The sequence below is a fragment of the Suricata suricatta genome, chromosome 12 (genome assembly GCF_006229205.1).
Source record: "Suricata suricatta isolate VVHF042 chromosome 12, meerkat_22Aug2017_6uvM2_HiC, whole genome shotgun sequence".
Lineage (NCBI taxonomy): Eukaryota > Metazoa > Chordata > Mammalia > Carnivora > Herpestidae > Suricata > Suricata suricatta.
The window spans coordinates 70,781,972-70,801,265 of NC_043711.1; the positions used below are offsets into that span (position 1 = coordinate 70,781,972).

A 19,294-nucleotide genomic window follows, 5' to 3' on the forward strand; every position below is an offset into this window, starting at 1 on the left:
GTTAAGCATCCGACTCTTGATTTTGGCTCAGGTCATGATCTCATGGTTTGCAGGATTGAGCCCCACATCAGGCTCTGTGCTGACAGTGAAGAGACTGGCACCTGCTTCGAGTTCTGTGTTTTCCTGTCTCCCTGCCCCTCCCCCACTCATACTCTCAAAAATAAACATTTTCTCTCTCAAAAATAAATACTAAATTTTTAAAAATAAAATAAAATATATGTGAACCAAACAGAAATCTTTATTCCCTGGTCTGGTGTTTTAGGAGTTTAAAATCTTATGCTATTAGCACAATGCAGGCAAAGCAACTATTAGAGAAAGAGAAGCATAAACTATGAAGGCTGGAGATGTACTCTATTAAGAGTTGCCAGATGTAGCAAATAAAAATGTAAGATGGGGGGAGCCTAGGTGGCTCAGTTGGTTGAACACCTGCCTCTTGATTTCAGATCAGGTCATAATTTATGGTTTATGACTTTGAGCCCTAAATTGGGCTCTGCCTACTTGGATTCTCTCTCTCTTTCTCTCTCTCTCTGCCCCTTCACCACTTGTGCTTGCTCTTTCTGTAAAAATAAATAAATAAACATTTAAAAATTTTTTAAAAATACAAGATGCTTAATTAAGTCAGAATTTCACAAATAGGGGTGCCTGGGGACTCAGTTGGTTAAGCATACAACTCTTGATTTTGGCTCAGGTCACGATCCCATGGTTCATGCGTTCCAGCTCTGTGTTGGGCTCTGCGCTGCCTACTTGGGATTCTCTCTCAGCCTCTCTCTCTGCCCTTTCCCTGCTCATGCTCACTGTGTCAAAATAAATAAACGTTTAAAAAAAATATTTAAAAAATACAAGATACTAAGTTAAATTAGATTTTCATAATTTAATGAATTAAATTAAGTTCATTTAATTAAATGGGGTACCTGAGTAACTCAGTTGGTTAAGTATCTGACTCTTAATTTCAGCTCAGGTCACCATCTCACAGTTTTGAGAACCAGTTGTGAGTTGGGCTTCACACTGTGTGTGGAACCTGCTTGGGATTCTCTCCGCTTCCTCTGCTCCTGCCCTGCTTACTCTCTCTCAATATAAATAAAAATTAAAAAAAAAGAATTTCATAAACAAGGACTAATGTTTTTTAATGACTAGTGTTTTAGTATATCTTATGCATTTATCAGAATACACTTATAGTAAAAAAATTCAATATTTATCTAAAATTCAAATTTAACTAGACATCCCTATTTTATCTGGAAATCTTAACTCTACAAGCAGATTAAAAATACTATATAAATATAGATCATAACTAACAATGAATAATATACATGCATATATATTAATAATAATGCATTACCAAAGTTTTTAAAGAGGGAAATTACCATAAGTATTCAGAATAAAGGTACTTTTAATGATAAAAATTATTGTCATATTTGGCATATTAGTTAATATCTTCCAAAACAAGCGTTTCCACAAAATTACATAAATAAGGGAAAACTGGGGTGCCTGGGTGGCTGAGTCAGTTAAGCAGCTGACTCTTGATTTCTGCTCAGGTTATGATCTCAAGATTAGTGAGTTTGAGCATGACATCATGGCTCTGTGCTGTCAGTGCAGAGCCTGCTTGGGATCTCTCTCTGTTCCTCCCCAATCACACTTTCCTTCCTTCTCTCTCTTTCTCTCTCACTCTCTCTCTCAAAAATAAATAAACATTTAAAAAATGAACAGCAGGATTTCATATGCATATATGGTAGTTAATTCCATAATAGGGTTTGAATGCATAGGAACTGAACTCACCAGTGAACAATAAACTTATTAAGGTTCTGGAGTTTTTGCTGTGCCTTTGATGGGCCAGAAAAGTGAAGACACAGTGAAGGAATTCTGGATTCCACAATTACCGTGGAAGAGGCTACCCCAGAGTCGATATAATAAGGAGGTATGGGTTCACTGGCCTCCGTAATTTCTTCTCAATGCCTTTCAGTGCTCCACGGCAAGAAGACATCACTGAGTATATTCAATTCCATACACTTGCCTCTAGGAACTCCAAACACAATGTTTGTGAAGGAAAGAAGCTAATGGGTAGCTGAGAGAATCCAAAATTGTTAAAATATATATATAAAGTAAAAAATTTAAAAGGTAAATGTAAAAGATTTTTGTCAATGTGAGTCAGTACACGAGATGAAGAGTTAATAACTATCTGATTCCACCAATAACTGTTAGTCGGAAGGAATTCAAAAACAAAAACCAACAACATAAAACTTCCTCGTAAATCTAGCCAAGCTATCTGTTAAAGCTGGTTCCCGTTAAATGCATTAAATGTTTGTTAATTTAATTTACAAAAGCCAAAGCCCAATGGCTGTTGTCTGCTATACACAACAGGGGCTGTATGTGTACAGGCTGCCTTGCTGCCAGGATATAGTGTCATACAGACTGGTATCTTGTATGTAAACATTGTTTGAATCCTTAATAATCAAAATTAAAAAAAAATCTTTATGGCTCCAATACCCCTTATAATGCAAAGTAAATACTGAACTTCCTGTGTTGAGATTGTGGGCTTTCTTACTGGCACATGGATGTGAACAGACATTTGTTTCACTATTTTCATAGGTCAAAGTTTTTACTTTCATTAGAGAGAAAGAGAGGAAGTTCCCTCTAAAGAACAATCAATTATGTGTCAGATATTTTATTGTCACTGGACTGGGATGTTATATTTAATAAAACTCCTTATATTATAGAAGGCTTGTTTCTAAGTTAAATATTGAATATGTAGAATTTATGGACACATCAGTATCTTAAGGATATATCATAAAGCATTTAATTTTTCTCTGAACTTCCTACCAACAGGGTTAAAAATTTTAATGAGAGAATATTTAGTCTCTTTTGGCTTCTATTCAGTCCATAATTATCTCTCACACAGCTCTTATCCCTTTCCCTTCTCTGCAGTCAGGCAGTGTGAGAAGCAGACATTGTTTTTTTTTTTTTCACTCTTCCAATCAGGAAGTCTTTGGTGGGTATCTTCTAAATGCTCTAAACTGTGCTAGATAGAATGGAGGATAAAGGCAAGTGTAAGACATGTCCTGGTCTCTAGCAGTTTACAGTCCACTAACAACATCCCCACAATAGTTTTCCCTTGGGGTTTTGTCATTTATATAAAAGCCTCCTACTGGCCATAACATGGCCGGTAATCAATGTGGATACTGCTGGATGCCTATGGTGTAAAACACTGAGATACAGGATAATCTCAACCATATTTTTAAAAGAATTATTTATTGGAGGCACATAGGTGGCTCAGTTGGTTAAGCTTCCAACTCTTGATTTCAGCTCTGGTCATGATCTCATAGCTCATGAGTTCAAGCCCTGTATTGAGTTCCTCACTGGCAGTGCAGACTCTGCTTGGGATTCTCTCTCTCTCTCTCTCTCTCTCTCTCTCTCTCTCTCACTCACTCTCTCTCTCTCTCTTTCCTGTTCATTCGCTCTCGCTCTCGCTCTCACTCTCGCTCTCGCTCTCACTCTCACTCTCTCTCTCTAAATAAATAAAGCTTAAAAATGTTTAAGAAAGAATTACTTATTAGGTGCTTATTATCTCCCACTGCAAACATCAACACTTGTTTAATCTTCAGTGTGTTGTGTTGGTGTGTGTGCATGTGTTTGCAAGAAAGAAAAAGGGAGAAATTTAACTTAAATAGCTTCCACATTAACTTAAAAACACCAATAGTATAGGGTCAATGCAGCACCCAAATGATCCACAACTGGATGTCTACTTCACCAAAGGAAGGGGTCAGTTAAGGAATTAAAAATCAGAGTAGATGTTTGATACAATATTGAACAAACAACAGGTTAGCTGACTTTTGTTGTTGTTACTTGTTTTGTTCAGTTTTGTTTTCCAAAGTTAACTGGTTGCCGTGATATTCTGCGGATGGCATTTAATTCACAGTCCAGGACGTCACTTAGGCATGGAGAGAATGTGGTTTGTTGATGAAAAACTTATCTGTGTGCAATACTCATGTGGACTTAATTCCTATTAAAATAAGATGCTTTATTTAGCCAAGGAGTTGGAATTTTAAAAAATTCCTTTGTGCTAAAGTCATCCCTATATCTCATTTCAAAACCAACTCAAGTATATTAGCACCAAGAGAAGCATTCAATCAGCACTTTGTCAAACTCTAGAATGTTGCTTTGTTAAACTAACATGTTTTTACTTTATTTTCTTATACATATCTCTGAGTTTCATCCATCCAAGTACTTTTCCATTTGAACAGATAACAGAACAAAGAGGGTTTGACAAATGTGGTTATTCACACCTACAATCTGGCTTCAAGTGAGTGAAAATTGGCAGCTGAGGTCTATGAGGAACATTTATGGATTTGGTATCTGAAGACCAAGTTCCAATATTAGTTCTGCTTCTTGCCTGATTGACATTAGACATCTTCAGTGATATCCAATGAAGATGAAGACATCTTCAATGTCTTCTGGGTGTCAATTCTCAGTCTTTCAGATAAAGATGATATACAAGGCTTACAGTATTATGAGAAGGGTAGGATAAGACAAGGTATGCAGAAGTGCCTTATATACGGGAATGCTACATTATGGTTTCTGTAACTCCATAAAAAGAGGGAAGAACCACCCACAAAATCTTCTGAAGATAATGCTCAGAGTCACCTTTGTTCTCTTTTGAGTACCAGATCCTGGGCCGTCACTTGACCTTGCGGCTGCCCTGATGACAGAGCCATTGGGAATTCTTGTTGCTAAGCCCTCAAGAGGAGCCAGAGGTACCAAAATAAAATTGAAGAGTATTTCTGATTGAAAAAAATGGTAAGAAATATTGATGGTTTAGAGAATTTAAGTCAAAATAAAAACTCATTAGTAAATATTCTATGAGCTTAAAAATATTAGGTGCCTTATTTTTTAAATAACATATGTAGTAAGGGAATTAACATGAAAGTTGAAATTAAGTGCCCATAGAAAAGGTGTAAATATACTAACAATTAGACTAATAAAAATCACTTTAAATAGAGGTAGAGCACTGAAATTAAAATCAAATGGAAGAGGAGAAATAATAATGAACGTAAATGAAATACAAACAATTGTAACATTATGAAAATTTATATGCCAACAAATTAGACAACCTAGAAGCAATAAATTCCTAGAAACATATAACTTCCAAAAATTGAATCCCGAAGAAATAGAAAATTTCAACAGCTTGATTACCAGCAATGAAACTGAATCAGTAATCAAAAAACTCCAAACTAAAGTCTAGGACCACATGGCATCAAAGGAAAACTCTACCAAACACGTAAGGACTTAATACCTACTTTTCTCAAATTATTCCAAAATATAGAAGGCAAGTTTCCAAATTAATTCTATGAAGCCAGTATTACCCTCATACCAAAACCAGATACAGACACCACTATAGAAGAGAATTACATGCAATATCTCTGATGAACATAGATGCAAAAAATCCTCCACAAAATACTAGCAGGGTGAATCCAACAACACATTTAAAAGAATCATTCAAGGGGCTCCTGGATGGCTCAGTCAGTTAAGAGTCTGACTCTTGGTTTCAGCTCAGGTCATGATCTCACAGTTGGTGGGTTTGCCCTGCACAGGGCTCTGCACTGACAGCACAGAGCCTGCTTAGGACTCTCTCTCTCTCTCTCGCTCTCTCTCTCTCTCTCTCTCTCTCTCTCTCTCTCTCACTCTCTCTCTCTCTCTCTCTCTGCCCCTCCCCTGCTCACTTTCTCTCTCTCAAAACAAGCAAACAAATAAATAAACTGTTAAAAATAAATAAAAACTTAAAAGATCATTCAACACAATCGAGTGGGATTTACTCCCAGGATACAAGGGATGAACCAATATTTGCAAATCAATCCACATGATATATCACATCAACAGGCGAAAGAATAAAAACCATATGATCATTTCAAGAGATGCAGAAAAAGTATTTAACAAATATCCATTCATGATGAAAGCCTTCTGCAAAGCAGGTCTAGAAGGAATATACCCCAACATACCAAAGGCCTTAAATGAAAAACCCACAGCAAACATCATACTCAGTGGGGAAAAAAACTGAGAACTTTCCCCCTAAGGTCTGGAATAAGACAAAGATGTCCACTTTCACCACTTTTATTCAACATAGTACTGGCAGTCCTAACCATAGAAACTAGACAACATAAAGAAATAAAAGGCATCCAAATGAGTAAGGGAGAAGTAAAATTTTCACTATTTGTAGATGACATGATACTATACATAGAAAAAACAGAAGATTCCACCAAAAAAATAAAAAATACAAGAAATAATAAATGAACTCAGTAAAGTCACAAGATACAAATCAAATATACAGAATTCAGTTGCATTTCTATACACTAATAATGCAGCAGCAGAAAGAGAAATTAACAATCTCATTTATAATTATACCAAAAATAGGGGTGCCTGGGTGGCTCAGTTGGTTAAGCCTCCAACTTCAGCTCAGGACATGATCTCACGTTCATGGCATCAAGCCCCACATTGGGCTCCGTGCTGACAGCTCGGAACCTGGAACCTGCTTCAGATTCTGTGTCTCCCTATCTCTCTGCCCTTCCCCCTCTCATGCTCTATCTTTCTAGGTCTCAAAAACAAATAAAATATTAAAAAATTTATAATTATACCAAAAATAATAAAATACCCAGGAATAAACTTAACCAAAGAGTTGAAAGACCTATACTGTGAAAATTATAAAACATCAATGAAATAAATTGAAGATGATATAAAAGAAAATATTCCATACTCGTGGATTCAGAGAACGAATCTTGTTAAAATATCTATACTACTCAAAGCAATCTACAGACTTAATGCAATCCTTATCAAAATACCAAGAGCCTTTTTTCACAGAACTAGAATAAATAATCCAAAAATTTGGTGGAACAAAAGATCCTGAATTGCCAAAGTAATCTTATAAAAGAACAACAAAACTGGAGGTATCATAATCCCAGATTTCAAGATACACTATAAAGCTGTGGTGATTAAAACAGTATGGTACTGACACAAACACAGACACATGTATCAATAGAAAAGAATGAAGAGGGGCACCTGGGTGGTTGGTTGGTTCGGCATCCGGCTTCAGCTGAGGTCATGATCTCACAGTTCATGGGTTCAAGCCCCACGTCAGGCTCTGTGCTAACAACTAGCTCAGAGCCTGGAGTCTGCTTCAGATTCTGTATCTCCCTCTCTCTCTGGCCCTCCCCTGCTTGTGCTAGTTCTCTGTCTTTCAAAAATAAATAAGAAACATTAAAAATTTAAAAAAAAGAATGAAGAGCCCCAAAATAAACCCATGATTATATGGTCAATTAATCTATGACAAGGAGGCAAAACTATACAAAGGAAAAAGAGTCTATTCAACAAATGGTACTGGGAAAACTGGAAAGTTACATGTAAAAAATAAAACTGGATCACTTTCTTATGCCATACACATAAACTCAAAATAGATGAAAGACCTAAATGTGAGACCTGAAACCATAAAGACAGCACAGGCAATAATTTCTCTGAAATTGGCTATAGCAACATATTTTTGTATATGTCTCCTGAGACAAGGGAAACAAAAGTAAAAATAAACTACTGGGTCCACATCAAAATAAAAATCTTCTATGTAGCAAAGGAAACAATCAACAAAAAGACAACATACTGAATAAGAGAAAATATTTGCAAATGATATAAGTGATAAGGGGTTAGTGTCCAAATATATAAAAAACTGATATAACCTAACATCAAAACATCCAAATAATCCAATTTAAAAATGGGCAGAAGACATGAACAGGCATTTCTCCAAAGATGACATACAAATAGCCGACAGATACATGAAAAGAAGCTAAGCATCAGTAATCATCAGGGAAATACAAATCAAAACCACAATGAGATATGGCCTCATGCCTGTCATAATGGCTAAAATAAAAAATACAAGAATGAACAATGTTGGTGAGGATATGGAGAAAAGAACCCTCATGCACCATTGGTCAGAATGCAACCACTGTGGAAAACAGTATGGGGGCTCCTCAAAAATTAAAAACAGAATTACGGTATGAACTACGATAATTCCACTCTGGGTATTTACCCAAATAATATGAAAACACTAATTTGAAAAAATATACGCACCCTTATGTTTATTAAGCATTATTTGCAAGAGCCAAATTGAAGAAGCAGCCCAAGTAGCCCATCAATTGACAAATGGATAAAGAAGATGTGGGGTGTGTGTGTGTGTGTGTGTGTGTGTGTGTGTGTATTGAATATACTCAGCTATAAAAAAATGAAACCCTGCCATTTGCAACAACATGGATGGAGCCATAGAGAGTATAATGCTAAATGAAATAAGTCAGTCAGAAAAAGATGAATACCATGTGATTTCACTCATATAGAATTTAAGAAACGAAACAAGTGAACAAAGAAGAAAAGAGACAAATAAAAAAACAGACTTAAATATAGACAACAAACTGACAGTTACCAGATGGGAGGTGGATGGCTGGATGGGTGAAATAGATGAAGGGGATTAAGAGTATACTTATCATGAGGAACACTGAGTAATGTATAGAATTGCTGAGTCACTATATTATACACCCAAAACTAATATAACTTTTAGGTTAATTATACTGAAATTTAAAAATAAGTCAATAGAAAAAATTTTAAAACATCATGATTAATCATTTTTTTCTGAACTTCCTACTAGTCAAGCTGAATTTTTTTAAAAAAATGATGTAATTCTCACTATAAAACATCTCAATTTAAATTACCAGTGTAAAATAACTTTTATGTCTGAAAACAAATTATAACGAGGATTTATTTATTCTTTTTATTGAGATATAATTGGCATATAACACTGTGTTAGTTTTAGGGGTACAACATAATGGTTTGATATGTGCATATTGCAAAATGATTACCACGCCAAATTTAGTTAACATCTGTCACCTCACATAGTTCTATTTTTTCCTATGATGAAAACTTCTTTTTTTTATTATTTTTTTATGTCTTTATTTTATTTTGAGAAGAGAGACAGAGAGTGAGTGGGGGAGGGGCAGAGAGAGAGGGAGACACAGAATGTGAAGCAGGCTCCAGGCTCTGGGCTGTCACCACAGAGCCCAACATGGGGCTCGAACCCACAGATTGTGAGATCATGACCTGAGCCGAAGTTGGACGCTTAACCGACTGAGCAACCCAGGCGCCCCTGTGATGAAAACTTCTAAGATCTCTCTTAGCAACTTAAAAATGCAGGACTCTTAACTTTAGTTAACATGCAATACCTTACATCCATAGAACTTACTGATCTTTTAACTAGCAATTTGTACCTTTTGACTCCTTACTCCCTCCCTCCCTGCCTCCCTTTCTTTCTAGAACCCTAATCAAGATATAATGCTACAATTCTCAAGCTTTGTAATAAATGCACCCAGGAATGTGTTGATATGCCAAGGGTATACCTAAAGCCACAGAAGACTAAGAGCAGTTTGGGGTTAATGACTTAACAATTTGGGTTGAAATTCACCAATGTTTATATTATATATGATATATATATTATATATTTCTCTAAAAATCCAGGGCAGAACATTAAAACAAAAGTGCATATTCTCAGAACGAAAACAGTGAAGCTTGTTTTTGGTTAGGCTGCCTGTGGTTTAACTCTTGAGGAAGCAACTTAATCTCATATGGTCCTCAGAGCACTTGCATCAGAAAACCCTGAGAATGCTTACTAAGATGAAAATTTAGGGGTGCCTGGATGGCTCAATTGGCTAAGTGTCCAACTTTTGATTTTATGATCTCATGGTCATGAGACTGAGCCCTGCGTGAGGCACACTCAGTGTGGAGCCTGCTTGGGATTCTCTCTCTCCCTCTCCTCTGCCCTTCCCTGCTTGCTCTTTCTCTCTTTCTCTCTCAAAATAAGTAAACATTTAAAAGACATATATCTCCATTCATACACCAAAGGATGATCATTTCTCAAGCAGAGGCCCAGGAATTTTTATAGAAACTTAGTAGAGAATTGATACATAAACATACTAAAAGTTGCATGGTTGGAGGGATGGATTTAAATTTCTCTAGTCCAGCTTTCCTATATATTGCTTTCCTCAGCTCTCCTCTTTGCAACAGCATGGTGCAACTAAACCCATAACAATTTTTAGAGCTGAGTGAAGGGAGCACCATATAATTTTGAATAACAAAACTCTATGTGGAAAGTTTATTTTTCTACTGGAGACACTGAAAGCCTGACATATAGCCTTACTCATTCGGAGAAGCAGTAACACTCACCTCAGAAGGATTATCAGAGTCACCAAAAAGAAGGTCAAACAAAGGCGGTCTAAATCCCCCTTTTAATATGCTCAAGTGCCTGAACAAATATTTGAATTGAGACCACACCTCAGGCCATCTTTCCTTTCACAAAAATCAAATTCCCCAGGTTTTTAAGAGATATCATACTAAAATATGGTGGTATAGTGTGTTTGACTTCCTCAGAGCAGATTTTCTTGGGCTTTAACTTATTAATTTACAGAGTTTTGAAGAGGAAGGTAAAACTACAAATATCTTTTTCTTAAATTTATTGGACCAGAGATCCTGTGACAGAATCTTCTAAGACAAAATTTCTGTATCCCAAAGATACTCAAAGTAGTATTCAGGAATCAACAAGGATCAACATCAGCATCCCCCAGGAGCCTGTCAGAAATGCAGAATCTCAAAACCCTATCCCAGAACTACTGAAACAGAGTCTTGAACTTAACAAACTCCTCAGGAGATATGTATGTGCATCAAAGTCTGAGAAGCAAGGCTAGAGAACACATTTGTATAACCAGTGCCAAAGACAATGACAGAAATGGTTTTAACCTGGAAAACTTTAAGAATTAGTCTTACAGTTCATTCACCTTGGCTTCTGAAAAACTCTGGTATTATTTTCCATCTGCTCTGGCGCAGGGAATTTTTCACTACAAAAACTACATCTGAAGGCTCTATATAAAGCAAATCTTTCTACAATTGAGAAAAGATCAGATTTATGCTATGGTTTGTATCCTTTTTGGCCTATGGACAGTTTTGATTTGCATCAAACCTGCCTCATGCAGATAAGAGATGCTGAAAGAATTAGAACTTTGTCTGCCATCTGAATCTCCTCCTCTGGAGAGAAATACCCCATTTCCCAGCTGCAGCTGGGAACATATCATCCCATTTTAGCTGACAAATTATCAGAGATTTTCCAAATTACTATTCCCAAGCCAGTCTGAGTCCCAAGCACAGACTCTGAATCAGGTGCATGTGAAATACAAACAGGGCTTGAACTGGAAAGAAAAAGCTGAAGCTCAAGCCTTAACAAGCAAAATACACATGTTAATAAAAACCATGCACGGCTTCAAGTCCATGTAAGGTATGGATCAACCAGCAATAGCAAGGTTCCCATCGGAATCTTCCCAGCATACAGTCATGACTCATGCCCAGAGCCATCTTGTCCTTGTAAGAATAGCATAAATCATCATCCATTATTAAAAATGATGCCAAAAATGCATTTTATTCAAATGCATTCCTTAAAATAATTGCTGAGAAAATAATGCAAGAGTGTTCAACTGACAACTGACTCTTTAGTGTTCACATCTGGAGGGAAAAATATGTCATGGAGTAGATAAGTAGATTCTAGAGATACTGCAGATTCCTAAGCCCACAAAGGACCAAGTACATGAGTTTGTTTTATTCTTTTGAAGAGGAAACTTCTATGCCTCCTTCACACCTACAAATAGTACAAAGAGGTCTCCTACATTTTCTAATGCAAACCTTATCATGTTTTCCTTTCCTTTTCTTCTTGTCTTTATTCTTTCATATTTTAGCCAACAGCATCAGGGGGAGGGGGAAAGTATTTTCATGGACTCCTCTAAGTTCTCTCCCTTCCTTCTCTCTCTCTCTTAAATGCTTTCCACCAACATTAACAGAAGCTCAGGAGTGTTTCACAAATATCATAAACCGCCTTTGACTCTGTTTTACCTCCTGCTACCCTTCTCTTAGGCTGTCCCAATAAGTTTACATTACTGCTCCACCTCCTCACCTTCTATATGGTGTGGATACCCCAGAAACAGCCTCTCAGACAGGGATTCAAGGATGTGATCTTAGAAAAAGTGATAGGGGAGTAGAAGAGTCTGAGGAAGGGCAGAAAGTTAATGAAGAGGATATTATCCAACAGGTCACCACTGGGGGTAACTAGAGCTAACTCCCTGTGGGGACTCTGAGAGATGGCATAGAGTTATCTCAACTGAAAGGCAAAGGACTAGGGTATTTAGTTATCAAACCTCTGTCATTGTCTCTTTCTGGGGGCTTTAACTCTGTCATTTTGGCTTGCTCTGTGCTTAGGCTAAGGGTGCTCTTTGGCCAAAATAATGAATTAATGAACAAAGGAACAAAAGACCTCAAGCAAAACAGCCTTTGGAATATAGAAGTGACTACCAAAGGAACATAAGCAGGATATCAATACCTACTACACTTTCTGTTCATTTCTCCACTCAAGCCCCTTAAGACCTTTTACTAAGCACCAATGTGGCTAAAATGCTTAGACGTATTTCAGAAATTATACCATTTGAATGTCAGTAGTTTAAAGGCTTATCAACCACTGCTTCCTTCTTGAAACTCCACGACAACACATCTTTCTGAGTCTTCTCCTTTGTCTCCTGCCACTCCTTTTAATTCTTTCTGGCCTATCTCCTTCCACCTAAACTTAAAATGTTAGGTCCCTCAATGTGCTTTCCTTTCCTCTTCTCATCTTTCTCTTGCTGAGTAAGTACATCTGTTCCTGTGGCTTCACTCACCATCTTATCACAACTTATAAACTTGTATCTCTGGTAGCTCAGACCTCTTGACCAATGATGCTGATGACCTATATGATATCTGACATCTAATAATTGCATCATATGCAGTGATTAGGCACCAGCATTCATCTTCCATCCCTCATTTACCCTAGAAGGAAAAAAATGTTCCTCTCTATAAATAATACCACGTGCCACTCAGTTGGGCAAGCTGAGAAACTAGCAATCAGCCTTGACACATTCCTCCCTGACTCTTGCCTCTGCAATCTTCATTTAATTATTGGATTTTATCCACTTGATCTCACCAATAGTTTATTCCTTACATCCATACACTGCTGTCCAATTCCTGGTCCATCCTTGACTCTTACTATAGCATCCAACTGGTTTCTTCAGATCTGTTCTTCACCATACAACTTGAGGGAGCTTTTAACAATGCAACTCTGATTATGTCACTGCCCATGGGATCTGGCTCTTATCTTCTTCACCTGTTCCATCCAGCACCACTTTCTACCTAGCCTTTCTGTCTTGTTCCACCTATGCTTATTTCATTTCTGTTTTGATATGTTGTCTCTATTTTTGCCTCTGACACTGGAATCTTCATAACTGTGGTTCCCTTGACCTTAAAGCCACTTCTCCCAGCATGTCTTTCCATTAACTAACTTCTACTCATCCTTCAAATAGAATATTATGCACAGCCGCTTCAAAGAATCCTCTCCTGCTTTTCCTGATTCCTCCAAGAAAAGGGTTGTTCCCCTAGTATTCCCTTCTTTAGAAAATCTCACTGACACTTTTAATTCTTATAACTTTTATTAAATATTTGTGTAATGTGTGTCGCCTGTTTCAGCATAAGCTCCCTGAGAAGAGGTGCTGTGTCAGTTTAATTCACAGCCAAACACCCAGCACCTACAACAGTGTCTTGCATGTAAGATTATGCTCATTACTCAAATAAATTTTTTCTAACACTATTGACAATTCCAAAAATCTGAATAAGTTTAGCTTGGGTTACATTTGTTCTTTGGTTTTATATTTTACACCACTGTTTCCACTTATAGGATGTTGAACATCATTGTAAAAATAATGGAAAGGCATCTATATTAGTTTGCTAGCACTATGGCTTAAACAACAGAAATGTATTGCCTCACAGTTGTGGAAGCTGGAAATCTGAAATCAGGGTGTCAGTAGGGTCAGTTCCTTCTAAGGGCTGTGAGGAAGGATCTGTTCCAAGTCTCTCTCCTTGGCTTGTAGATAGCCATTTTCACATTTACATGGCATCTCACTATATGCATCTCTTTTATAAAAAGGACACCAGTCATAATGAATTGGGGCCCACCCCAATGACCTCATCTTAGCTAATTACATCTGCAATGATCTTATTTCCAAATAAAATCACATTCTGAGGTCCTAAGGGTTAGGACTTCAACATATGAATATGAGGGGGGCGGGAAGCACAGAATTCAACTCATGACAATATCCAAGGATTTTAAGCAGGGGAGATAAACAATTAGATTCGCATTACTGATAAGTCATGTTGGCTACAGATGGCATGAAAAAAAGATTGGAGGAGGCAAGACTGAGGCCTGGGAATGCTAAGGGCCTATTAAACTGCTTCCAGAAATGCCTATCAGCGTAGTTTCCTGAGTAGCATTACTCAGTCAAAACTCTGCTCTACTCAGTGTCAGCAGTATGACATTCACTACACTGGGGTCACTTTTCTTATCTGTAAAATGACTATAATTTTAGGATCACATATTTTACAAAGCTGGAGGAAAGAACCAAAACTAGATTGGCCTGTGACCTGACTTAGAAACCTGTATTTTCCCTAGTTTTCCCCAAGTTTTCAGCAAACACTAAAAAAAGGTCAAGTTTTTAAGACAAAATCAGCCATTGAAATGACTGATGACTTAATTTGCTTATATGGTTATCTTTTGTGTCAAAGAAGGAAAAAATGTAGGTATTAATCTAACATTTCAATTTTCCATTAATATGTGGGCATATTATAGGACTATCCAATAGAAAAGTAGATTTTAGATCTTTATAAAGATAAGAGGTATTAATTAGCTTGAAAGCCAAAGACTCATCACATTTAAAACATCCTCTTCTCTACCTCTATTCTACTCTAATTCATTCATTTCTTTATTTTCCTTTCAAATACATACCCTAATTCCCACCCATATTTTTATCACTACAAATAATGCAACTCTGGGCCTTGTCCCTAGAGAAGAATTGTCCAACTTATTTTTTCCCTCCCAGTCCTTGGCAAGTCTGCTGAGTGACCCACTCAGACACCTCACAGGGTGGTGCCTCCCACCCCCTCAAGCCACAAGCAACAAAATCTTAGTCATTTCATGTTGTTGGCTTTGTCATTTGATTTTTTTTAACATTACTTTGTCATTAACTCATCTAACTTATGTAAGGAGAACAAGCCAGAGATAAAGATGCCTCTGATTGTCCTCAAACCAACCAATCAACCAAACAAACAGATAGTATTGCTATTGCCCAATGTCCAGAAAACAATGGCCATCTTGCCGAGACAGAATTTTGAATCACAGGGCAATGTAATTTATTTATTCCATGAATTGCACTATGTAGCAAGCCAAATTCAGGACCTTCTTTTGAACAACATTTTAATAATTTTAAGGGTCAACTATCATTCTAGCTTCCAAAAAGCAAAGGAAAATGGACAAGTCTTATGTAGGAAGGAGACATATCTAAAATTACTGGGATGATACACATATGCTAATATTATGTGTTAATTAGACAATCATAGGATCATTTTCATTTTCCAGAAGGCTAATTCATCACCTATATCTCCTTAGAGATGTACATTTTATACTATTTGAATGTGTGATATAATTTTTGTGTGTAAAAGAAGGTTAATTTATATGTTTATTGTTTAATATAATTATAAGCTAAGAGTGATAAATATAAATGCTACATTATAGGGGCACCTGGGTGGATCAGTTGGCTAAATGTCTCTTGATTTCAGCTCAGGTAATGATCTCATGGTTTGTGGGATTGATACCTACATCTTTGAATTCTCTCTCTGCCTCTCCTCTTTCCTCTCTCTCTCTCAAAATAAATAAATAAAACAGAAAAGAAAAGCTATATTATAGGTACTTGTTTTGTTAAGAGGAACATAAATACCATCTTATAATTCCATCAGAAAGTGGGAAAAGATTGATTCACCATTTTGAGGAACAGAAGAAACTTGCATTTGATGGGAAAGAGAATAAGGATGTCCACACAAACATTTCTCAAACTTAAATATGTTTCCAGCTAAAAAACAGACAAACAAACAAGACCCTAGGATCTTATTATGTGAGCAAAGGTAACATTGTACAGATAAAAGTGTTGTCAAGAGCAGCCCACATAAAGATCCCTGATGGGAAGAATTAACTCTGGGTCTGTAAAGTCCAATAGAACTAGATGAAATAGCCATGTGTACAGTTTAAATTAAGACTTTTACTGTTGTTGTCATTGTTCTTCTGATTCTTTTATATTTTGACATGGCCAAACTTGTGGAATAAACCCAGACGATACCTTCTGTGAATCCCCACGCTTCCCATGCATGATCATTAAGTCAGAATTATTAGAAATGTCAACTAGGTACCCCAATAAATTTTAACTAAAGTATTTAAATCATAGATCTCTATAGACCCAGTGTTTGAAACTAAAATTAGTTTAATTCCAGTGAACTGTTCTATAATAGCTATTCTCTCTCTCAATTTTCATTATCATTATATTCTATCCTACCTTAATTTGCAATGTTTTGGAATTTCAGAAAAGCCCAAGTTTGTGAGTGGTCCCATTAGCCCTTTGAGTCATTTTGTACTGAATTTAATCCTACCTGTTCCCCACTAAGAACCTTCAGTAGGTTCAGTGAATGTCTTTTATACCCATCAGTGAATCATCACACAGGCAACTGACCAAGAATTCAATCTTGGTGGATAGAGGAGTCAAGCTATACAGAATACTACAGACTTTTTAAAATAGCCAATTACTTTCTTATATTTGGAGAAGTCCATAAACTCTTGCAATGGGATTACACTGACTATTGACATCAGAAGACTTGAGTTGGACATATGACAACCTAGACATATCCTAATTTTAACAATCATTTACTGAGCCTTTTAGTGGATAGTGTTGGTATCCCAGCCAATGCCCTTTACTTGACTGATACACCTGTCTTCAGCTGCTACAATTGTTGGCTGATAATGGCTCACAATTTCCCCTTTTTCCAGATAATCCTTCTTGGCAAAACAGCAGCTATTTACCCAGGAGGCTATATCCTAGTACCACCCCAGGAGCAGGCCATGCCAATGACTGGCTTACATGAAGAATATAAAAGGCCAGCAGTAATATCAAGGTAGGAACAACTACACGGTATAATTTACACTCCAGAGCTCTCCACTGGATCAAGCTAAAGCCAGATTCCAATAGAAACTATGAAACTACGTCCTGGCTTAGTGCTTTCTCCTACCTAACTTGTCTCCTTCACTCCCTCCCCTTTCTTTTAAAATCCCTACTCCAGTAAGTCATGCAACTCTGAATCCCTTTTCCAGGCTTTGCTTCTAGAGAAGAGGATCTAAGTCAAGCCATAGTTCTATATGTATTACAAATACATAGCTTTCATATATTTATTCATTTAATTTGCAGGACCACCCTATTTAGAAGGGCCATATAATGGAGACCAGGCTTTACCCCAGGGTTTTTTTTTCTAGTTCCTAAACATAGTCAATATTTTTTATGCTAAACTGCTGCCTTAGAAATTTATAGTAACAACTTCAGCATATATCACCAATAAAATTAATAATGTGGTTACAAAGTTCAGAATTTGAATGAATGTGCCTTCTCCGTGTAAACATGTCCAACAATGAGCCAATGTTGCATAGTGTTTCCTTGACATAAAGTGACTTATTAGGGTAAAAGGATAAGAAAAAATAAGAGAGAAGAAGGGAGAAGAAAAAGAAATTAAAACAGGGAGAAACAAGGAAGGAGGGAAGGAAGAAAGGATCAAAGGAAGGGAGAAAGAGGTAAAGGCAGACAGACAAATACAGAGAAAGAAAAGACCACAAGAGATACTTGTTTTAATAGACTTTTAGCTTCTTAGGTGATCCCTGGTCTTTCTTCTTGGCTGAAAATGCAATGCTGGTCATTTTTCCTAATTCTTTTCAGTGTGGAACAGTTGGAATCACTTTAATCATGGGCTGAACTTCAGTGCAGCTCTTGGCTGAGAATCACTTTTCTACTAAGAACTGTGAGGAGTTTCCAGGGAGGGCTTGTAAACTAGTTATCTCTATTGATGACCACATCTGTGTGCACATCTGTGGTACAGAAACACGCCATGTAATAAAGTGTATCTTGTGTTCTGTGACTCTCTGCCATGTGGGCTTGCCTTTCCCACCACATTCAAGACGCCCTTTTCTTATTAAAAAGAATCAGAGTATAGAGGAGTGATACTCCACCCACAGGGTGAGAAGGAGGCTTTTCTGTTTTTCATTTTGTTTCCAAGCAAGGCAAATATGGAATTCATTTTGAGTCTTCTTAAGACTTCTAAACTCACTTTGAAGACAATGAAGACAAAGAATGCCTACTATGTGCCTAACATGGCAACAGAATTGAGTATTTTATATCAACTCAATGGAAGCTCACAATAACCACTGAACTAGGCACCATAGTCCACATTTCACAGGGGAAAACTGAGAGTCAAAAGAATAAAATTATTTTTCTAAGGTCAAGCATCTAGAAGATATGGAAACTCACCTTCAAAGTTAGGTCTAAAGGATTCCTCAGCCCAAGGTCTGCTTTATTATAGAAGTATAGGCAGTGACTTCTCAGGTATTTACCACTGTCTACATAAGAAAACACTTTTTCACCTTGAAGTGTTATTTTTCTTTGAAATCCACTCTGCTCATTTTCACAAATTCTATAGACATCTATCAGCCTTCCAAAGAATATGAAAAGAATCACTATGTAATATGGAATATTACAATTACAATCTAAAATACAATACTGGGTAAGAAAAGCTGGAAAAAAGGAAACAGGAAAATGGCCTGCTAAACAAGGATTACTCAAGATGACTACAAGCAAAAGAGAAATAAATGCCTTCAAAGAAGACTTTTGTTTGAGCTCATGGGGTTGAAGAAACTAGAAGTGAATGTAGTTGCTCCCAAGGAATTTGGGCCCCCAATGCTGTAATTTGGTCTTCTTAGGAAGACCATTCAGATATCAGATGCCTGATATCCATAGGCATCTGCCCCAAATAGTGACCTTTAACTTCATCACTACTTTTAGTAAATATGAGAAGATAATATAAAGGAGCTTGGAAAAAAAACTTTATTTTTAAAGAAGAGCAGCAAGCATGTCAATTAGTCAACTAAAAAAGTATGATGGTTTTTATCCTTTCTTTTGTTAATGTGATGAATCACGTTGATGGATTTGCAGATATTGAACCATCCCTGTAACCCAGGAATGAATCCCACTTGATCATGGTGGATAATTCTTTTTATATGCTGTTGAATTCAATTTGCTAGTAT

At 36.8% G+C, this 19,294-nt stretch overlaps 1 long non-coding RNA gene across 1 annotated transcript in view; it reads right to left on the reverse strand.

Annotated features, from left to right (window-relative positions):
- Positions 1–3,822: 3,822 nt before the first annotated feature.
- LOC115274090 overlaps positions 3,823–19,294 on the reverse strand; it is a 38,045-nt gene continuing 22,573 nt past the window's right edge. Inside the window, exons 3-4 of the long non-coding RNA XR_003901088.1 lie at positions 4,636–4,772; positions 3,823–3,994 (exon numbers count right to left, since the gene is read on the reverse strand). This is a non-coding gene — a long non-coding RNA (uncharacterized LOC115274090). The remainder of the gene's footprint in view (positions 3,995–4,635; positions 4,773–19,294) is intronic.